The following is a 22,532-nucleotide window of genomic DNA, read 5'->3' as shown; positions in this document are numbered from 1 at the left end:
GAAATCAACACAACACTGTAAATCAACTATATGTCAAACAAACAAACAAACAAATAAATGGCTGAGCATGCAAACCCCTCCTCCCCCCAGAAAGAAGTCATTCTTTGTTCTTTGGGTAGATGGGGAGAAAAGGACTCTGTGGTTGAACAGCTTGGAGAAATACCAGTTAAAAAGACAGAATTTTTTTGTTATAAAGTGTTTTAAACGTAGAGGAAAGTGAAAGAGGAGTACAACACCCGTATGCCTATGAAGAAGGTACTGAGCAGGGACGCCAAGGGCCATTTTGAGCTTCTGCGGAGGTGCCTATGGACTGTGGCATGTACATATTTATTGGACTACAGAGCGTTTTTTTCCACCTCTTTCCCTTGGGATACCTTTTGGGAAATACTGGGATATAATTATTTTTCTAAATGGGAAATCCATGGATAAGTGACTTATACTTGAGATAAGTAAAACTGCATTATTAAAGAAAGAAATTGTCACACGCACAGGGAGAAGGGTTAAAATATTGTTAGTGGGTCATTCAAGCTTTGAAATATTTTTCCTCATAAAGCCGCTAATGTCTTCAGTATCAAAGTTCTAAACAAACAAAAAAAAAGGAGTATTTTATGTGGTGAATTTCACTTGTACATCTGTGAATACCACTCTTGTGTGTGAAGTTTAAAAGCCGGTAGAAAACACTACTTCTCTTGGTAAACCAGGCCCCATGACGAGTCCACTGGGGGAGACAGGAAAGATGAGCGGTGCTGTCACGACAGAATTCAAAGCTGCCAGGGAGCAGAAAATCACGAGGCGCTGAGGTCCAGGCAGGTGTATTTAATGATATGTTTTTCATCTTCAAAGAGAAGAAAGATTGAAAATATCAGAACAGTTTAAATGTAAAGAACATATAAGTTCACTAGGATTGACATGTGTTCTGTCAACAGCAGTATGAAAACTGCAAATAAAAGGGGTAAGCATTTGTGAACGCTCAGTTCCTTTATTGGATGTTGTTCAATATTTATTTCAGTATTATTCAACATTTAATGCATTATAATTTATAAAGGGCTCTCATAGCTAACTTGGCAATCTTAGAAGGTGGCAAAGAAGCCCCAGAGAATGGGGCAGTTTCTGAAAAAAAAAAAATTTATATATACATATATATTTATATAAGGTAATTTTTCACCAAATGACATATTTATCAAACATTTCAGAAAACATTAGGGACCAACAGATTTAAAAAATAATTGAAATTGTTACCTAAGCAACAGTGGAAATTTAAGAAGAGAATGGCTTTGTTTTGGAGTAAATTTTAAATTAAAACAATGTGAAATACAATTTTCATGGTTTGTCATAAACACTTTCATGTAGTTTCAACATGATGTTTTACAAGTCGGCGAAAAGTGCTTGCTGAAGAACAAACCTCACTAATATCTATTAATTTGGGTTAGGATCCCGAGTTTAATATTTTTCATGTTTTTTTTTAACATTTTTTATTGATTTATAATCATTTTACAATGTTGTGTCATAAGTAATATCTTTTAAATGTAAGCTTTTGACAGTGTTTTCAATTAGCAGGTTCATGTACAACTCAAAACTAGTTTAATGAAATGTTAGAAAAGTAGTAGCAATATTAGAATAAAGATCTTAGAACTTATAAAAATGAACACGGGAAGAATATCTAAAGGAAAAAGTCTTCAAATATTACTTGTAGTAAAAATTATCTCAGAAAAGGGAGGAAAATGGACCCCTGACCCTACATGAGCGCTGAGCACGGTAGCGTCTTAGCATGGGAAAGAGGTGGTTGACAATAAGGGAGGAGCCGCTGGAAGGTTTGGAATGACCCAAGGTAGGGTTTATGGAAAGGGAGCAAGGCCTGCTGTTTGCATTTCCGGTACGTGAGCGTCTGGTAGGTGTTTAAGGGGTTCTGAAAATGTGCTCTTAGCCATCTGTTGGTGACTGCAATTTTTTTCCAGCTCTTTATTCTTCGTCTAAAGGAGATTTCTATTCAAATAGGTCTTTCTCTCAACTCCCTGTATTGATTTTTGTCACTTGAATTTTTCTTTCTAGCAGAGGTGATTTGAGAAAATTATTTTTACTTTGAAAACCGTAATAGAAACAATGTACTTTTCATTGTCAGTAAACTATACCTATCTTTATGTGTTAAAATTGAGATACCTCCAAATTCCGTGACAAGTTAAGGGTTTGATTGTTTAAAAAATTTGCTGGGGGGCGGAGGGGGGCACTATTTCATTCAATCCTGTGGTGGTTTCATTCAACAGCTATTCACTCAGCTCCCACTCTTTGTCAGCTCCAAGGACACAGGAGAGAAAAGACTTGGGAAGCGCTCCCGCTCACACTCTAGTTAGAGAGACAGACAGTAAGCTTTGCGGATGGTTGCGCGTTGCTGAAACAAGAATGCATGGAGGAAGAAAAGATTTGGGTTGGAGAGGGGGGATCAAGAGTTCTGTCTTAACTATGTCAAGTTTGAGGTGCCTGTTGGACCCCTGTATGGAGATGTCAAGTTGTCTGGAGGTCAGTGGAGAAGACGGAACTGGAGACAGAAATCAGAAGTCCTGGGCACACGGACAGTACTTAGGTAGGGGGACTGGGTGGGAGCACCCAGGGAGCAGTGTAGGTAGAGAAGGGCACGTGCCTAGGACTGAGCCCTGGGACACTTCAAATGTAATGCTCCGACTCTGTTTCTGTGTCTCAGCAGCTTTATTATGGTATAATTCATGTAATGTACCATGTAACACTCCCTTTTATAGCACACAAGTCAGTGTTTGTTAGTATGTTCACAGAGTTGTATAGCCATCACCATAATCTAATTTTGGAGCATTTTTGTCACCCTCTAAAAGAAACCCTGTCCCCATGAGCAGTCACCCCTCCATACTCCTTTGCATGCGGCTGTATTAGTGTTGTTACACTTTATTTTTCAGGACCAGTAAGTCTCCATACATTCATTGTGCTTTTTCAGGAAGAAAAGGAGGCAGGAGGAAGAGGAGGGTTAACATGTGTTAGAAAACAGCCAGAGGAGGGAGGAAGAATCCAGGACAGCCAAATCAACTGTCTAACGAATATGGCCCAAAGATGAGGTCACCACGGCCCCAGGGAGTCCGGTCTCCTGCAGTTCAGGAAAAAGGGGAAAGGAATCGGAGGAAGGACACAGACAGGTCTCATTTTCCACCTGTATTCGCTCCCTTCTTGTAAATTCCAGTTACAACTTTGCTCTCTGGCAGTCAACATGGAGTTGAATTAATATCCAGTCTACATCCTGTTAGATAATCTTGTGTCCACTCTGATATCAGCAGAAGAGTCCCTGAGTGAACTGGATAGACGTTCTTTCCTTTCTCAGTCTCCCACTCCTGAGTTGATCCTTGGAAGCCCCTCCCCCTGCTGTCCAGCCCTTATTTTTCTCTTAGGATTTGAGGCTCATACACATATTTGGTCCACACAGAGATGGCAGCGTCAGTGTTTGACATGATCGCAACCTCAACCGTAGGGATACGGGTTGGAAATGAGGTCTAGAGAGCTCCTAGTTCATTCAGGTTTTACACAAGTCTTCTAGGATTTAGAGTCATCCCAAGAATTAAATCTGTGTATGTGTCTTGTTGCTTGTTTTGGCTAAAGGTGGGAAGGAGTCAAGTTTTCAGGACAGAAGATCTTGTCCAACATAGGAAGTAAGGGAAGGAGCGGGATGAGGGTGTGGGTAAGGAACTCCCGCTTTGTGCAGAGTGGCACTGAGCTTAAGATCCTCTTGCCTGGTGCAGACTCTTTTGTCCAAAAAAAAAAAAAATGCTTTGGTTATTTTTCTTTCAATACAAAAAGAAATGTATAAACAGTAAACACCCCAAAACAACATGAGAAAGACCCACACGTTATATTTACACAAACTAGATCACATAGCAGACACCCAGCCAGCAACTTGTGAAGTCCTCCAAAGCTTGGATAAAGCTGAAAACTGGAGGGAGGAGGATCTGGGAGGACGGGGCCCAGGATCATACACCTCACCCACTGTGTGCTGTTACATGTGCTGTATTTCAGCGCATGGTGCTCAGCGAGGTAGGTTTGTGTTGCTCTCACACATTGTCAGTAGAATCCCCATTTCTCCATTAGTTACCCGGACACTATTATTACCCCTGCAGCAGGGGACACTGGCCCTGGAACCACAAAGAAGCTCTTGTTTAGAGGACCATCTGGAAGCCGCACAGAAGTACAGAGCTTTGAAAGGTTAAGGATTCTAATTTTGTTCCAAGTATACATCCCCGGCAGCAGGAGAGGAGTACAGAGGTTTCATTCTTAAAATCTTGCTTACCTAACACTGTCTTGAGATTTTTATACATGCAAGAGTGTGTATGCTTACACACGCGCGCACACGCACACACACACACACACAAGCCTGACTCTCTGTTTTCACTCAGGCCTTTTTGCCAACTGAGACCTTTTTTAACCTCTTTGTGTCACATTCCTGTTCAGGGCTCATTTCCATTCGTCCAGTTGAGAGGTAAGTCAAAGTTGTTCTTTAGGGTAAAATTATTCCTGCTCTGCAGACCTGGAGCTGCTGACTTACCCCTGAGGACACAGTGCAGAGATGAGGGCCCCTGCGAATAATGTATTCAAAAACACAAAATCAAAAGAGCTATATTAAGAAAAATGAAGGAAAAAATTTACTTAACAAACATCATTCATACGCAGCTAGTACTGTTGGCCTCCGGAGGGGAAGCGTGACCCAAGTTAGAGTTATGAGCAAGTGAAGCTGTAATAGATCAGAATGGCTGGGGCGCGAGCCTCGGGCAGCAGACCTGCAGCTGTTACCCCAGCACCCTTTTTTCTACTATCATTATCCATAGCTTAGGGTAGTTCCTAGCACCCTGCACTAACAGTGGGTCACGGAGGAGACAAGACAGGGGAGAACTCTGCCCTGCCTTGAGAGAGTCCCTACCACGCAAAGTAGTGGCTTCTTGAGCTTATAAACCTGGTCTTATGTTTTATCATTTTAATTTAGCAAAGGAAATTTATCCCTTTTCGAAAGGAAAACGGCTTCCCTATCCAGACCACTTTCTAGCCCTTGAACCTAAACTCTGTGATCAGAGATAAAGAACAGCACCTCATAGTGTTAAAGGAGTCAATTTGTTAAGAAAACATAAAATCCTAACTATTTATACATATATAATGCAGCTTCAAAATGTATGAAGCAAAAGCCTACAGAACCAAAGGGAGAAATAGACAAATCTACAATTATAGCTGAATATTGCAATTACTCTCTCAATTATTGATGGTTGGTAGCAAAAAATGTAAGAATATGGAATACTTGAACAATATTGTCAACCAACTTAACCTAGTTAACATTTCTAGAACACTACACTGAATAATTGAAAAATAAATACTCCTTTTAATTGTATAATAAATATTTATGGAGATACACTATATACTGGGGAGGGGGGAGCTAAGTCTCAGTGAATTTCAAAGGATTGAAATCAAACAGAGTATATTATTTGACCACAATGGAATTAAATTTAAAAATCAGTTTAAGAAGTTAACTAGAAAATCCCCAAATATCTGAAAATCAATCAGTATTCTTCTAAATAATCACTTGGAAGAAAGAAGAAATCACAATGGCAATTAGAAAAGAGATTTAATTGAAAATTAAAATGCATCCTATTAGAGTTTGTGGAAGTTAAATCACTGCTTAGGGGGAAATGTATACCTTTGAATCGGTGATTTAATCTTCCATCCAAAGAAGCTAGAAAAAAAAGAGGAAGGAAATAAAAAAGATATGATGGGAAATCAATGAAATAAAAAATAGTAAACAATAGAGAAAATCTGTGGAACCAAAAGCTGATTTTTTTTTAGAAGATCAAATTGATTAACTCCTAGCTATACTGATTTTAAAAAGAGAAAGAAAGCACAGATCACCAATATCCAGAATGAAAAAGGATGTCACTACAGATCTACAGATAATTAGGATAATATTAAAAAAGGATACTTAGGACATATTACTTTATGTTAATAGAGAACTTTATGCCAGTGCACTTGACAGCTTGGCTGAAATGGGCAAATCCCTTGAAAAACATATAATTAACAAAACTGACTGCTAGAAGTAACAGGATGTTTGAATAACCTACTATCTGTTAAAGGAATGGAATTTATAATTGAGAACTTTTGCACATGGAAACCTCCAGGCCTGGATGCGTCCCCAGTGAAATCTATCAAATCCTTAAGGAAGAAAGATGTAACACTAATCCTACAAAAATCTTTATCAGAAAAGAGGAAATCTTCCCAATAAATTTTATGGGGCCAACATAGCCCTGGTACTAAAACCATATAATGACATTACACATAAAGAATGTTGCAGACTTTCATGTGTACATAGACACAAAAAATACTAAAGAAGATATTAGCAAATCAGATCTGTGTAAAAATGGATAATACATTATAACCAAAATTTCTCTTTTTTTCCTTCCAGGAATGTAATTTTGGTTAAATACTTGAAAATAAATTGGTATGATTAACTATATTAGTTACGTTGAAAGGGAAAAGCCACATGATTATCTCAATAGATGCAGAGAAAACAAAGTTTAACACCTATTCATGATTTTAAAAAAACGAAACCTCTCCACAGATTAGAAGTAGGATGGGAATTCTCAAACTGACAGAGTGTATATGTGAGAAACCTATAACTAACATCGCACTTAGTAGCGAAAGATCATTTCTCCCACCAGTATCAGGAGCAAGACAAGGATGTGTGTTCTAACCCCTTTATTCAACATTGTGGTTGATGTTTTGCCAGTGTGATAAGGCAAGAAAAGTAAGTGAAGGCATAAAGATTAGACAAAAAGAAAGTAAAACTGCCTCTATGTGCAGATAATATGATCGTCTACAGAGATACTCCTAAGGAATAGCAAAACTGCTAGAAGTGATCAGTGCACTTAGCAAGGTTGCAGTGTACAAGGTCAGTTTACAAAAATCAGTTGCATGTACTACATTAAAAAAAAGAAATTAAAAAAAATGTTTACAGTGGCATCAAAAACTAAATACTCTGGGGTAAAATTAATGAAAATGTATTTAAAAAAAAAGTGTGAAATCTATTAGACATTGATGGGAGTAAGTAAAGAAGACCTAAATAAATTAACTGATAAACCATGTTTATTTGAAAACTCAGTATGGTTAGGATGTCAGTTCTCCACAATTGTTGTACAGATTTAACACCATCCCAATGAAAATCTGAATGGGACTCTCTGTAATTCACAAGCTAATAGAAAATGTCTATGGAAATGCAAAATAACTATAATACAAAAATAAGAACAAAATTGGAAGACTTTCTCTGCTTGATTTCAGGACTTACTATATAGGTGGGAGTTATCCAGGCAGCGTGCTGCTGGCGCTACAGACAGAAAGGTAGATTCCTGCAACAGAAACAAAGAAACAAAAAGTAGACCTACACACAGATGGTTCAACAAAGGCACCAAAGAAATTAAATGGAAAAGTCTTTTCAGCGAATGGTCCTACAAAGATTATCCATATAGAATGAAAAGAAAAAAAAACCTCTACCCCTACCATACACCATACACAAAAATTAATTCAAAACGGATCATAGGTATAAATGTAAAAGCTAACAGTTATAAATCTTCTTAAAGAAAACAGAGGAGAAGAATCTTTGCAATGTTAGGACAGGCAAAGACTTTTTAGACAAGAAGACACTAACTATAAAAGAAAAAATAATTGATGAATTAGACTTTATCAGATTTAAGTATGTATGACCATCAAAAGACACAATTAAGTAGATTAGTAACAATAAATTTTCTCTGCCATTACTTTTATCTGGGAATATCCAAACATTGCGTTCATTTCATGGCTACCCTGTACCAGCCACTTTGCTGAGTGCAGAGATTATACTGTTGAACAAGAACGATGTAGTCCTCAAGGAACATTCCATTTAGTGGGAGAAATAGACAAATAAATAATAACAATATGAAATGACCACTGCAAGGATGGTGAAAGCATAAAGCTAATATTACAATTTTAATTTTATAAATGTGGAAACCTGGCACTGGTTAATAATTTGCTAAGTTGCAAAGCCAGTCTAATCTCATATTTGCTGACTCCTATTCTCCCCACTGCCCTCCACCTTTTTTTTTTCCTCTTGTTGTTCTAAGCAAAGAGAGTAGAATTTTAAACTTTAAGCTTTGTTGGCCAGGATCAATTAGCAAGTGATATTCATGCTTTTAGTTTACTAAGAAGAGAAGTGGAATCGAATTGTATCTATGTAAAGAAATTCCATTTCAGTGTTGCTGTTTCAAAGCCTTGTTTTAAGGTTAGTTTTTCAGACTATGATACCAACATCGAAGTTAGGTAAAGTTTCTCTAATGGCTCTCTTGCTGTGCAGCACCCAGTGAGTTGCAAAGGAGAGCTCTGTTCAGGCAGCCCCTCTTATCCTTCCTTTGCTCAGTAGTTTGGCGTTTCTTTTTTAAAAAGAAACGCCAGTGTTGGCAGTGTTGACAGGAAGGTACTGGGAAGTAGAAATAGAGAAAAATATAGGACTTGGAGCATATCACTTGGGAGAGAAGACTTTACTGTTTAAAATAAATGTGTATTGGGAAATGAATGTTTTTGCCCCTTTTTGTCCACTTGGGTTTGGTGACAGCAGAACATTGACTGTGTCTCGGGTTCTTACAGTGCTTGCACTCTCTACAGTCATTTCACATACGGTCATTTCCATTTAATCATGAGGCAACCATGGCCAGAGGTTAAATGGCTATTTCAAGATGGCTTAATAAATGACTTTGAATCCTTTCGTTGCGATTTCCCCTGTTTTTTATCTCACCTGCCATGTGTTGGTCGATTTTCATGTTGATATTTTCCGTTATGACTCATTCTTTATTTAGTCTTCTGTTTGCCCATGTCAAACTCGCAATACTCATCTTGTTTCCCAGTGACTTCCAAGCCTTCATCATTGTCTCCCCTTCCTCTCCAAAACACCCATTGATTCTGATTTTCTCCATTAGCAAGTAGGACCAGTACCCAATAAAAATACTGGAGTAGGAGCAGGTGCTCCATACATGTTTAAATACATAGAAAATGAAAGAACAAGCATGCCATTGTATAAACATAATGTTGACTTTCCTCTATCACCTTCCTTCTCTGTATCTCATTTACTACCAAGTCATATTTATTTATTTTTATTTTTTTCTACCACTTTTTTCTTCCCTAATAATTACTCTCCTCATTCTTATGTCCTATAGTATAGCCTACTATAGTATCCTCATTGCTTACTTTTTGCTTCCATTCCCTCCTCGTTAAAGTCTGTTTTCCACAAAACTGCTAAAATAACCTTGGTTTTATGTAGCTTTTTCATATCATAGAAGCAGTACTTGTCCTGGTAACTCAGAAGTCCCCATAAGAAAGACGGAGCTAATAATCATCTAGAATTCCGTTCATTTTTCACGTTGCATTGCATGTCCTTCCAGACCCCAAGAGTGATACCATTCATAGGGGGATCACTTATCTGGCAAACTCTATTCTTGGTGACCGATCTTAAAACAAAAATGTAAGCTAACAACACTTGAGGAGCTGAAATAGATGTAAAAATACAATTCACACTTGTATAATTCAAATCAGAAAACATTTACTTAGTGCTGTGGCATACAAAACCCCATGCGAGGCATCTGGGGACACAAAAGTAGCAATGATTATTTTTTATTTTCTAGGAGTACTTAGTCCAATGGGAAACCCGAACCTGTTGCCGTATTCCCTCTTAACACTCAGTCCCAACAAATGTGGTTGTGTAATCTCTTGGCCCACAGCAAATTAAAAGTTGGGAATTAGCAGAAGAGATTACATCTGTTCACATTAACAATGTCCTAAGAGCAGCAAGCATGAAACTGATGTTGACCGAGTATATGGAATCGATATTTAAAACACTGTGCCAGTGAGCATATCAAATGAGAAGTTTTAAAACTCTGGGTCCATTTAATATGGTGGCAAGGAGTCCCTGAGGGCACATCTCTCTCTGTTACAGTTTAATAACCATTTCGTGACATTGTACTATCAAGAAAAGTTTGTTGTGCTCATTAGAGAAGCAAGAAAGCAACTAACACATTTCAGAGAAATTTACAATAAAGTGTTTTTACATTTATCAGTCAAAGCAGTAGAAACTTCCTTTATTAAAAATTGATTTATGTGGCATATGTGTACTAACATTTTGGGGATGATTATTTTTAGCCTGAGTACAACAATACGGAAGTACATCTCCAGATAATTTCATTCACCCCCAACAACTGTCGAAGGGTTCTTGTCAGCAAAGCCCCACGTTGTTTCCCTGCCCTTCCTTTCCGGGTGCGGATCTTCCAGGAGATGATGTTCTAACCTTAGTGTCCTAGTACATTGGATATATAACATAGAGTGTGTTTTTCAGGGGGTTCCCAGTTGCCTGAGGGCACTGGATTCCTTGCCCAGCTGTTGCTCTGCAAGTGGGATTGCCCTCTGGTTCATTCACCCCCTAAGGAAAGTAAGCCCCACCCTTACGTGGCTAGTTACATACAGAATCCTGAGCAAGCATGGATTTTTCCTCTCTCAGCTCTATCTTTTTGTTTGTTTGTTTGTTTTGGAGGGGGAAGTAATTAGGTTTATTTAGTTGGTTTTTTGGAGGTACTGGGGATTGAACCCAGGACCTCGTGCATACGAGGCACACACTCTACCACTGAGCTATACCCTCCCCCCTCAGCTCTTACTTCTAAATGGGAGTCCTGAGAGATCCCTGCCCGGGTCAGCTGGAAAAACAAAAAAAAATGTCCTAGCCTGTGTACTTGGCTCCTGCCTTTTTTATAGATCATGAGAGTAAACTTGCTCCTGTTTTCCAAAAACGGAACAGTAGCCCAACCTAGCAGGCCAATGGCCGGGGCCGATCAGGAAGCAAGCCTGCTCCGTCTGTCACCTGCTTTACGTCAGGCGCTTTCCCATGGTCCCCACCTGAGGTGTTCCTGTCAAATAGGGGAAACAAACATGTTTGCCAGTATTCACGGTCCAGCCTTTTGAGTTCTGTAGGAACGAGCTCAGAAGTGTTCCGGGAACCCAGCAAGGGGAAAGTTAACTACTTAGTGGAGTCCTCGTGGGCTTTGGAGTAAATGATGTTGGAACCAAGGCTCAGGGCTGAGAAGCAGATTGTAAAGTGGCGAATGAGGAGAATGACACTCTAGGCAAAAAGCAAAGCAAGAGGATACAACAGCGAGAAGCACGTAGCAAGTGCAGAGACCAGGGGACCGGAGGGAGCCTCGTGGCAGGACGGGGTGACGGCGACAAGCCTTAGTGCCAGACTGCGTCAGCTTTGCTGACTTTGCCGGTGACATGCCGTCATGTAGGAAGCATTGTCATTTTATAAGGAGGTTTTTGTTTTTTTGTAATTTTGGAGGGAAGGAGGCCATTAAGTACTTTTTATCCCAGGCATGTGTTATACATGACTTTTAAGTTGTGTTCCTATAAATACAGAAATAACAAGCTATGAAGAGATTGTTATAGCCTATCCATTCTGAGAAAAACTGTGTGCAGACAGGGAAGTTTCTACATTAGAGAATACAAGTCGAAAGCAAAAAAAGACAACTTTCTGGTGAATTTAACTCCATATCATGCATGTGATATATATAAAGCAAATAATGGGGCTGTAATTTAAAAGCAAGCCATGAGGCGGGGCAGAGATCAAGATGGCAGAGTAAAGGACGTGGAGCTCCCCTCCATCCACAAATACATCAACATGTGGAATGGTTCTCACAGAAGACCTCCTGAACGCCGGCAGAAGATCTCATACAACCAAAGCTGCAAGAAAGATCACCATGTAACTGGGTAGGACAAAAGGGAAACAAACAAAAAAAAAGGAATCAGGACGGGTTCTGCGCCCCTGGCGGGCAGCTATGAAACAAGAAAGATTCCCTCTCCCTGGGAACCCCCTTCACCGGCTGGGAGATCCGCCTGGACAGATGGGGAGCCTCCGAGGCTCAGGGGAGACCTTACTGTCTGGCGGCAGCAGGACAGAGAAAGCCCAGCACAGACGGTCCTCGCCACCAACTTGCCTCACTTCCCAGCTTGAGACACGCACCTGCTGGTGTGTGCAGCCGCTGGTGCTGAAACTCGGGCTTCAGCAGACAGACCCGGGGACAGGACTCAGTCTGGGTGTCCGGAGATAGCCTGAAGGGTCTGCGGTGTGGTTAGAACACTCCCTCACACCATGTTCAAAACTGAAACTCAGAATGGCTTAAAAACTTTTTAAAAAGACAGGACTCCATGAATCTCCTAGAAGAGAACATAGGCAAAACATTCTCTGACATAAAATCTTAGCGATGTTTTCTTAGGTGAGTCTCCAAAGGCAAAAGAAATAAAAGCAAAAATAAAAGTGGGACTAATTAAACTTACTAGTTTTTGCACAACAAAGGAAACCATAAACAAAATGAAAAAAAAACTTACAGAATAGGAGAAAATATTTGCAAACAGTACGACAGATGAGGGCTTAATTTCTGAAATACATAAACAGCTCACGCGGTTCAATATCAAAAAAAAAAAAAACCCAATCAAAAAAATGGGCAGAAGACCTAAATAGACATTTCTCCAAAGAAGACATCCAGATGGCCAACAGATACATGAAAAGATGCTCAACATCGCTAATTATTACAGAAATGCAAATCAAAACTACAATGAAGTATCACCTCACACAGGTCGGAATGGCCATCATCAATAAGTCTACAAATAATAAATGCTGGAGAGGGTGTGGAGAAAAAGGAATCTTCCTACCCTGGTGGTGGGAATGTAAGTTGGTGCAGTCACTATGGAGAACAGTATGGAGATTCCTTCAGAAACTAAAAATAAGAGTTACCGTATGATCCAGCAATACCACACCTGGGCATATATTTAGAAAAGATGAAAACTCTAATTCTAAAAAATACGTGCACCCCAGTGTTCATAGCTCAGCACTACTTACAATGGCTAAGACATGGAAGCAACCTTACATGTGTCCATCGACAGAGGATTGGATAAAGAAGATGGGATATATATATTTAATGTAGTATTACTCAGCCGTAAAAGGAATGAAATAATGCCATTTGCAGCAACATGGATGGACCTAGACTTAAGCTTAGTGATGTAAGTCAGACAGAGAAAGACAAATATCATGATATCACTTATATGTGGAATCTTAAAAAAAATGATACAAGTGAATTTATTTACGAAACAGAAACAGACTCACAGACATGGAAAACAAACTTACAGTTACCAAGGGAAAAGGGGAGAGGGAGGGATAAATCAGGAGTTTGGGATTAACAGATACACACTAATATATATAAAATAGATAAACAACAAGGATCTACTGTGTAACACAGGGAGCTATATTCGATATCTTATAATAACCTATAATGGAAAAGAATCTGAAAAGGAATATATATATATATATATATATATATATCAATAATAGTCACAATTAAGAATGAATTTCTATCCAGTACATGATTAAAAAGCAAATATAAATAAAGGTACAAAATCAGCCAAGTTAAAAAAAAATTTGAGTAAAGTCCTAAGAAGTGACCATTGAATATGAATACAAAAAAAATTTCAGGAAAAACTGATATGAAATATAGCCAAACGAACTGAATGGAATCCCAGTGTTATAGTGCAATAATAGCACATATTTGACTGGGAGAGCAAGAAAAATTGATTTCTAAAAAAGAAACATATTTCATTGAACGTTAAAGCTTTATAACAAGTTCCCAAGATGTTACAAAACTATTGTAAAAGTTTTAATCTTTATCCTCAGACCTTAAAAATCCATCATCTTCAGAGAAAGGTAAACAGTGCCTAAAAATCCACTTTCATTGCCAGAATCCAAATGATGTTCCTCGTTACTGGAACTCACCGCAGTGCAGACTGAGTCAGCCCCACGTGCAGAACCCCGCTTTCCAGCCCTTCACAGGGTTTTGTTGCGAAGTGTATGCTAGCAAGATGGAACTGAGTATGACAGTAATGCCTTTGTCATTGCTGAGCTGCAGATTACAATAGTAATAAATTTAAATCTTGTGTCTGAGGGAAATAATGAATTCCACCTCAGATAGGCTAGATGTATTTGCCATGTGTGGCTTATTTCTGTGAAGAAAAGGGCTTGGTCTCTCCTGGGATGTTTTGTGTGGTGGGCTTGCTGCGGAGCAGGTGGGGAGCAGGGTAGCGCAGGTATCTGGTAGCCATTAGCCGGTCATCCCTGTGGTGGTCCACCTTGTGCCCATAACATAGTATCCTAAGCGTGGAATGTATCTGGAGGTGGATCTGGGCATCTGGATAAGAAGTCTCTTTCTTATGGATTATTCTGTATAAATGAGGTTATTTGCCTTGGATTTGTTCAGATTTGCAGAATTGTGTGACAAACAGAAGTCTGTACCTTTTTTCTCTGGGTTTTTATTATATTTAAGTTAGAACCACATAATACTTACATTTAATATTCCCTTATTTTCTTAATATTATTCCATGTATCTTCAACTACATTTTTCACTGAAGTTAATTACTATATTAATTATTAATTATATATATAATTAAATTTAATTATATAACCTTAATTATTTTGATCACCCAGAATGGGATGGGACAATAATAAAATTGCTTAGTTTATTATTTGTGTTAAGAATTATGGTATAGTGGAAAATGCACAGGCCTGAGTCTTATTTTTGACCCAGCTCTTACCTAGCAGTGTAATCTTACTGCTTGCTCCTTTCTTCACCTGTAAATGGAAATAGACTATATATTCTTTTTTTTATTTTTACCTTTTTCTTAATTCTTGGAAAAAACTTTTAAAAGATAATTGTAAATTCACCCAGAGTTGTAAGAAATAGTACAGAAAGATCCTGTATATTCTTCACCCAGTTGCCTCCAGTGGGAACATCTTGCATAATTCTAGCACAATATCACAACCAGGAAATTGGCACTAATGCAATTCATTGACTTCACGCAGATTTTACCGTTCTACATGCACCCGTGTATGTGCACAGCATTATCTTATGTGCAGATTCATGTGACCAACACCACAGTGAAGATGCAGAACAGTCCCACCGCAGGGACCCTTCGGGTTGCCTTTGTACAGCCACAGCTCCCTCCTTCCCACCTTGGCATCCCTCACCTCTAGAAACCACTCATCTGTTTTCCGTATCTGTATTTTGGTCATTCAAGAATGTTATACAAATGGAATCATACAGTCTTAACTCTTTGAGATTGGCTTTTTTCATGCAACATGATTCCCTTGAGATTCTTCCAAGTGTTGGAGGAGGTTGTGGAGAATGTGACCACCAGTTGACGTGTGGGTTGGAACTGGGCAATTGGAGGCTCCTCCCTGCTTGCCTTCTCTTGGGAATGTTCGTTCTGCCCACTGTTCCCACACTAGGAGCTGCTTCATGGATGTAGCCTTAAGAAAATAAGGGGTTGCTAAGACCATCTACACTAAATAGTGGCTGAACCCTGTATAAACTCTTTTTTTAAGATTCTGTTGGGTGTATGTGGAGATCCACTCATTTTTCAGTCACCCAAGACAAGCCTAGTGTGTAACTTCCCTTGCTTACTAAAACCACCACCCACCAATCCGGAGTGGCTGCCTCTTTCTTCCGTCTCTTTTTGCTCTCCGTGTATGAGGACCAGTTCCAGATTTCACCTGGGGAGCTCCCATGGTTTCAAACCAACACCAAGTTGTTGCATGCATCAGCAGTTTGTTCCTTTTAATTACCGGGTAGTATTCCATGGTTTGGTGTTACCACCGCTGGTGTAACTAATTGAAGGACATTGGGTTTGTTTCCTGTTTGGGGCTATTATGAATAAAGCTACTGTGAACATTCATGTACACATTTTTGTACATGAATGTACATTTCTGTACGTTTTCTTTTCTCTCAGAAAAATGTCCACGAGTACAGTTGCTGGTTCAGTTATGGGAAGGGCATACTTCACCTCGTCTTACAAGAAGATGCCATCGTTTCTCCTACAGTGACGGTATCATTTTACACTCACACCAGCGGTGTGTTGTGAGTTACTTTCTGTGAGGTGTAGGTTGACTGGTTCGTGTTTTTGCCTGTGGATGTCCAACACTTCAGCACCATTTGTTTAAAAAAACTGTCTCTCCTCCATCAAACCGTATTTCCACCTTTGACAGAAATCAGTTGGACATATTTGTGTGGGTCTTTTTTGGGCTCTCTGTTGTGTTCCCTTGAGCCCTGCATCTCTCCCTCTGCCAACGTCACACTGTCCTGAGTACAGTAGCTACAGAAGAAGCCTTTATACGGGGTGCGGTGACTCCTTTCACTTGATTCTTTTCTAACAAAATTGTCTTAGTTTCTAGGTCCTATGCCTTTCCATATACATTTTAGAATGAGCATATCTGTGTGTATAAAAACCTTGCTGAGATTTTGACGCCTTTATTATGTTGAGTCTTTCAGTCCATTGCCATGATGTGTCTTTCCATGTATTTCTTCCTTCGTTTCTTTCAGTGGTGCTTTTGAATTTTCTGGAAACAGGTTATTCTATATATGTTTTTGCTAAACGTATACCTAAGTATTTTATTTTATTTGGAGTAATTGTAAGTGTAACTGTGTTTTAAATTTCAGTTTCTGTGTGTTTGTTGTAAGTATATAGAAATGTGATTTTTTTTTTTGCATTGTTAAATCTTGTATTCTGTGATCTTGGTGAGGTAGACTTGGCATCTTGTTACCTCTGAAAATCTAAAAGGATATTGACCAATTGTCTTTTATGTCCAATGAAGATGGAGTGAGTGGAAACCAGGTTAAGTCCAACCAAAAGAAAACCCAAAAAACTTCAGTAAACTGGCTAGAAATGCCTCCTTTGAGAGCTCTGATGATGCTATAGTTATAGCATTTTTCATGGAAGACTTACTACTTGGTTTAGATAACCTATTTAGTTCCCCAGCAAACCCCAAAGACCTCTTGATTCATTTAAAAATGTACTGGTAACAGTATCTTCCAAGTAGAAGAGTTAGGACCTGAATGTCTGTGTGTCTGTGTGTGTGTGTGTGTGTGTGTGTGTGTCTGTCTGTCTGTCTGTCTGTCTGTATGTGTGTGTCTGTATGTGTGTGTTATTAAGTGTCTGCTTTAAAAGCTGGGTTACTCAGTAAGTCTGGTATGCCTTTTAGTTTGTACCCTCCAAGATAAAATATCTATTATATTTAAAGTTTCTGCTTGGGAAATGAATAGATGCTGCTGGAAACTACATGTCAGTTTCACTTAAGAGCCCACTGCTACACCAGTGAAGAGTGTGTAAGTCACTGTCAATGAATTGAGTACATCAGTGAGATCATGGTGGCCCTGGATTGCCTAGGCAGGGATGCAAATCTCTGCAAAACCGAAAGGTTGATTTAGTCATGCATGATTCACGAACAGTGTTTCCGGATAACAATCCAAGGTAGCTGCTTCAAACTCTTCAACATTCAGCACAAAACCCAACGGTATAGAAAACAACAAGACAGTCTTCATTTTATTTATTGTATTACTAGAAGTGAATGGTGCAACATAGCTTTTGGTGTCACAGAGGTTAGGGGCTTAGCCATTTTACTTTAGCAATTTTTATTAAAATCTTCTAAAATTAAAGCACGTACTTCCTTCCCCACTGAAGATGAACCACTGGGGTTTCATGTGGAGAACTTCATGTCATTCAGGGCCATTAGCACCTGAGTGAAACTGCCCCAGATTGCTGTAATTTTGCAGATTTTTGTGTGTTCTTCTTCTCTTTGTGGTATTTGGGTGTGCCTCTGCTGTTTCAAAATCTTGCTTTATAAGCAAGTCTGAATTCATGATCCTGAAGGAAGTTTCTTACCATTTTACTAACAGTAAAGCCCACAGTTTTTAAGATAGAGAGTTCCTTTCTCCACACTGAAAGATCTTCCAAATTCTTGGCAATGTTTGCAGAAGTTTGCTATGTAGACGAGTGGAGTACTTCTACCCTTGGAAGAGGAAGGCAGAGTATTGGAGTAGACTCGCTCTTCTTCGTTCTGATGGAAGCCAGAACAACATTAGTGTGAGAAAGGTAAATAGCACAAGTCACATCAACACCACTTTTAATCAAATGCTTGAACTTCCGAAATGTAGCCAAGACTCTTCTTATCGGCAGGGTCAGCTTCCGGTGTGAGGAAGCTGAAGTGCAAGTGCAGGAAATGACCTGCATTGGGTTTGGCATCAAGAAGGCCCTGCTGATGACTGTGTTTGTGTGGAGCCCCGTGGGAGCAGAACCAGCACAGAAGTGAGGAAGGGTGTGACGTAGATGCTGCAGGGCCGTATGTTACTAAGTGTATGTTCTTCTGTGTGAGTTAGGTTTTGGTGGTCGTAAGAGGCCAAACATGTATTGAGGAGAGCATACATATATAATAAGCAAATAGAACGGAGAAGAAGAGAATAGGTCCCCTCTGCCTTCCATTTGTAAATCTTCACCGTAAGCATCCCAGGGACTCCAGGCTTTCTTGAAGTCCAAGTCAAGAAATATTTCACATTTGCAACTATTTTTTAAAACCAAGAGTTTTGATCATCTCCACATAAAATTTTAACAGCTTATTTAGTTTGGAGATAGATTTTTTAAATGTAGAAGCTTCAAGGTGAAGTAAAATGAGGACAGCAGCTTTTTGTTTCCTGCCTTCAGATCTCTAAATGCCTGGTCAGATCCCAGACTCCCAAAGTGGGACGGTAAATCCGTTGCTCTGGCCGACTCTGCTGGTGGTGCTAGGGAAGTAGAGAACACAAATGCTTCTCATTGGCTCCCTCTCCTTCGCTTCTCCCCCAGTCAAATCCAGCCTCTCCTCCTGTTGCTTTCACTTCCTGTTTCTCAGGTCCCCTCCTCACCACGTGCCGCCACCATCCCACCATCTCTCCACAAGGCTTACAGTCTCCTGGCTGGTCTCCCCGTGTCTCAGGGTCCTGTTGTCACTGTAACAAATGACTATAAATTTAGTAGCTTAAACCAGCACAGATATATACCTTTACTGCTTTGGAGATCAGAGGTCCAGGATGGTTCTTGCTGGGCTAAAGTCAAGGTGTTGGCAGGCGTGGTTCCTTCTGGAGGCTCTAGGGGTGAGTCCATTTCCTTGCCTTTTCTGACTTCTCGTGGCCACGGATATTTCTTGTGTTGCAGGCTCTTCCTCCATTTTCAGAGCACATTTCTCCGTTCGCTGCTTCCATTGTTACACACCCTTCTCTTCCACTGTGAAATCTCCCTCTGCCTCCCTCTCGTCAGTACACTTGTGATTACGTTTAGGGCTCACCTGGATAAGTCAGGATAATCTCTGTATCTGAAGCGCCTTAACTTAATCACACCTGCAGAGTTACTTTTGCCACATAAGGTAACACTGCCAGGTCCCGGGGATGAGGATGTGGATGCCTTTGGGGGATGTTATTCAGCCTTCCGTGTCCTGCATCCACTCAGCCTCTCCGTGGTTCACCTTGACGCTGCAGCCAGAGCAAATGGCACATCTGCTCTGTAACCCTTGCTCCCCCCAGTTTAAACCCCACCCGTGGATTCTCTGATCTTAGGATCAGGACCGTAGTTTTTACCACTCCTTGTGTGGCCTTCGTTTGCTAAGGCTGCCATAACAAAATACCAGACTCTGTTGGCTAGACAGCAGAAATTTATATTCTCACACTTTTGGAGGCTCCGAAACCATGACCAAGATGCTGGCAGGTTTGATTTCTCCTGGGCTGTCTCTCCTTGGCTTGAAGATGGCCACCTCCTTTCTGTGTCCTCACATGGTTGTCCCCTGGTGTTTGTGTAATATGTTCCTAATCTGCTTTTCTTATGAGGACGCTAGCCATATTGGATTAGGGCCCACCTATATGACCTCATTATATCTAATCACCTCTTAGAGGCTCTGTCTCCAAATACAGTAACATTCTGAGGTACTAGGAGTGAGGATTTTAACATACAAATTTGGGTGTGGAGGGGGATACAGTTCAGCCCATAGCATGTGGTCCAGCCCCCTCTGTCTCTTTGTCCTGGTCTCATGCCCTGTGCCATCCCTCACTCTGTTCTGCAGCCTTGCTGGCTTTCTTTCAAGCTCTTAAACTTGCCAGGCTTTCCTGCCACAACCACCCTTCATCTAACCAGCTCCTCCTCACCTCAGATCTCAGTCCAGCCATCACTTCCTGCTGTGGACTGATTTGTGTCCTTCCCCCGGCCCTAATTCATATGTCGAAGCCTAATCCCCAGTATGATTGGTATTTGGGGGTGAGACCTTTGGGAGGTAATTAGATTTGGATGAGGTCTTGGGAGTAGAGCCCCATGGTGGAATTGATATCCTTATAAAACCCAGAGCCCTAACTCCGCCATGTGAGGACACCGCTGTCTGTGAACCACGAAGCAAACCCTCATCAGATACCAAGCCTGCCAGCAACTTGATCTTGGACTTCTCAGCCTCCAGAACTGTGAGGAACAAATGTGTGTTGTGGAAGCCAGCTGTCTACGGTAGTTTTGTTGTAGCTGTGCAAACTGACAAAGACTCTCAGAGTTGCGCTTCCCAGACCTCTGATTGTTTTTCCCCTTTCATGTGCTCATAGCTTCTCCATATACTTCCCTCTCAGAGCATTTGTTGCAGTTATAGTATTACTTACATTTGTGTGATTCATTTACTTATGTGCCTCCTTTCCACTGATCTGCAAACTCCATGAGTGTAGGGACTTACATATTTTTAGTATACACACACGTGCACATACATATACACACAGATATGCATATGTATATGTATTTACCACTATCCTCCCTTATGCCTACAATACCTAGTAAAATATTCGTTAAATGAATGCCTGCTTTTCAAGCAAACACTTTTCAAAGATCTACTAAAATGCCTTTATTTCTTATCATCACTGGGAAAAGGGAGATTGGTGTATGTGTGGGCTGGAATAAGTATTCAAGTTTTAGAATTTTTATCTCCTTTGAAATCTTTTCTACAACCTCTTTTATAAAGAGTCCCCTGAAAATGATCTTTAAATAAGAAAATTAAGAGATGTTTTAGTTGGAAATTAATGTATTAACATATACTTGAAAATTGTGTGTCATACAGAGATACAGAAGGTGTTTATATAGTGTCTGTCACTTGTCTGCTGTTTTCCTGGAAGAATGTACATGCTTCTGGCTGTAAACAATTTATTTGCCTTTTGAAGGTAGTGAATAAATTGTGGCTTATTCATATTTTACCTTCTTTTTATAGAATGTCCTTTATAGCTAACATATGAACAAAAGACTTCAACTTCTAAAAAATCGAATGTGTGATCTTTGACATTCATAAGCACATAGTAATCATTTGCTCTGTGTAGGTTCCGTGGTAAGTACTCTTGGCTGCTAGCCAAGTTTCATTTCTTATACCAGGGAGGTCAGGGTCACATAGTTGTGTTTATAAGGAGGATTTCAGTCTGCAGAGCCTGTGAAACTACTTGCAGAATTCCACCTCTTACAGATTCTCTCTTTGAAAGTAGTAAATTAAATGCCACCATTCTCGAACATACAAACTAATACAGAAGTTCGTACTTTACTTAGTAAAGTTTATACCAATTGAATTTCTGTTTTTAAAAAACTGTAAGTTGAATTAATCCATAGACTAAATATATTTTTAAAAAATTAATGGAAATTATTTCTTCTATGTGATTTGCAGTGGGAAATGATCATAGGTACATTCTGGCAACAGCCAAAGGAGAATTGCCTTTTGGCTCATTTCTTGAATTGAAGATGAAAGGGGTCAGCAGGTGAGGAGGTAAACATCTATTTGGCGTGTGTTCCAGCTTGCAGGCTCGCCCTCTATCTCTGTTAAGGAGACTCATGTAGGATCCCATCGATGTAACAAAGATTGCTACTGTTGTTGGACAAGCTTTGGGATACAGAGCAAAACAAGAAGTGATGCGCTATCACTGAACACTTCCTCTTCCTGCTTCCTGCCCATCTTCCACTGTGGTTCCTGTTTCCTGTGTTTTTCTGAGCGAGGTTAGAACTCAGGAAGCGGGATGATTTGGACAGTGGTCAGAGGCATTGATGGCACCCCACTGGGCTCACTCCAGGCAAAAGCTTTTAAGAGAGAGATGGGTTTCATTATCTCTATAATATAATAGCAATGGTTGTATTGCTGTTTCTGTTTTTCTTGTGACCCACTTCCCACCCAAGGCTCCGAGAAGCTCTACCTGCCTCTGGCTGCCCCTGGTGACCAATACCATTCTCCCTGAGCACAGCCCCATTTTCCCCACGAGAGCCTCTTTTTCTGTATGTCTGTGGGCTCCCTTTGATACACGAAGCCTGTGTCTGATTCTGCAGCACTTTGTTTTCCATTTACCATCAAGTGGATATTAACTACTCTGACAAACTAATTCCCAGTAAGGTATTGCCAGAGAGAAAGGGCTACAGTTCATTGCCTATTTATCAATCACTTTACTAGATGTTTCCATTTGATCATTTCCACCAGGCTATCATCGCCATTTTGTAGATGAGAACCAGACCTTGAAGTGCAGAGAGGTTAATAAACTTTCCCCACACCAATCACCTAACAAATGGCAGGGCTGGGATTTGATTCC

General features: G+C 40.0%; 1 protein-coding gene and 1 non-coding gene across 2 annotated transcripts in view; one reads left to right on the top strand and one right to left on the bottom strand.

The window, feature by feature from the left end:
- The window catches only part of ZNF704 (zinc finger protein 704), a 178,741-nt gene that overhangs the window by 9,651 nt on the left and 146,558 nt on the right, over positions 1–22,532 (top strand). The gene's annotated exons all lie outside the window — the stretch shown is intronic.
- On the bottom strand, positions 10,625–10,697 carry TRNAT-AGU (transfer RNA threonine (anticodon AGU)). Its single transcript has one exon. It is a non-coding gene; the product is annotated as a tRNA-Thr (tRNA).

This window comes from Camelus dromedarius, chromosome 30 (genome assembly GCF_036321535.1).
Source record: "Camelus dromedarius isolate mCamDro1 chromosome 30, mCamDro1.pat, whole genome shotgun sequence".
Classification (NCBI taxonomy): domain Eukaryota; kingdom Metazoa; phylum Chordata; class Mammalia; order Artiodactyla; family Camelidae; genus Camelus; species Camelus dromedarius.
The sequence above is the reverse complement of the archived record's forward strand: the minus strand, read 5'-3'. Positions and strand labels throughout refer to the sequence as shown.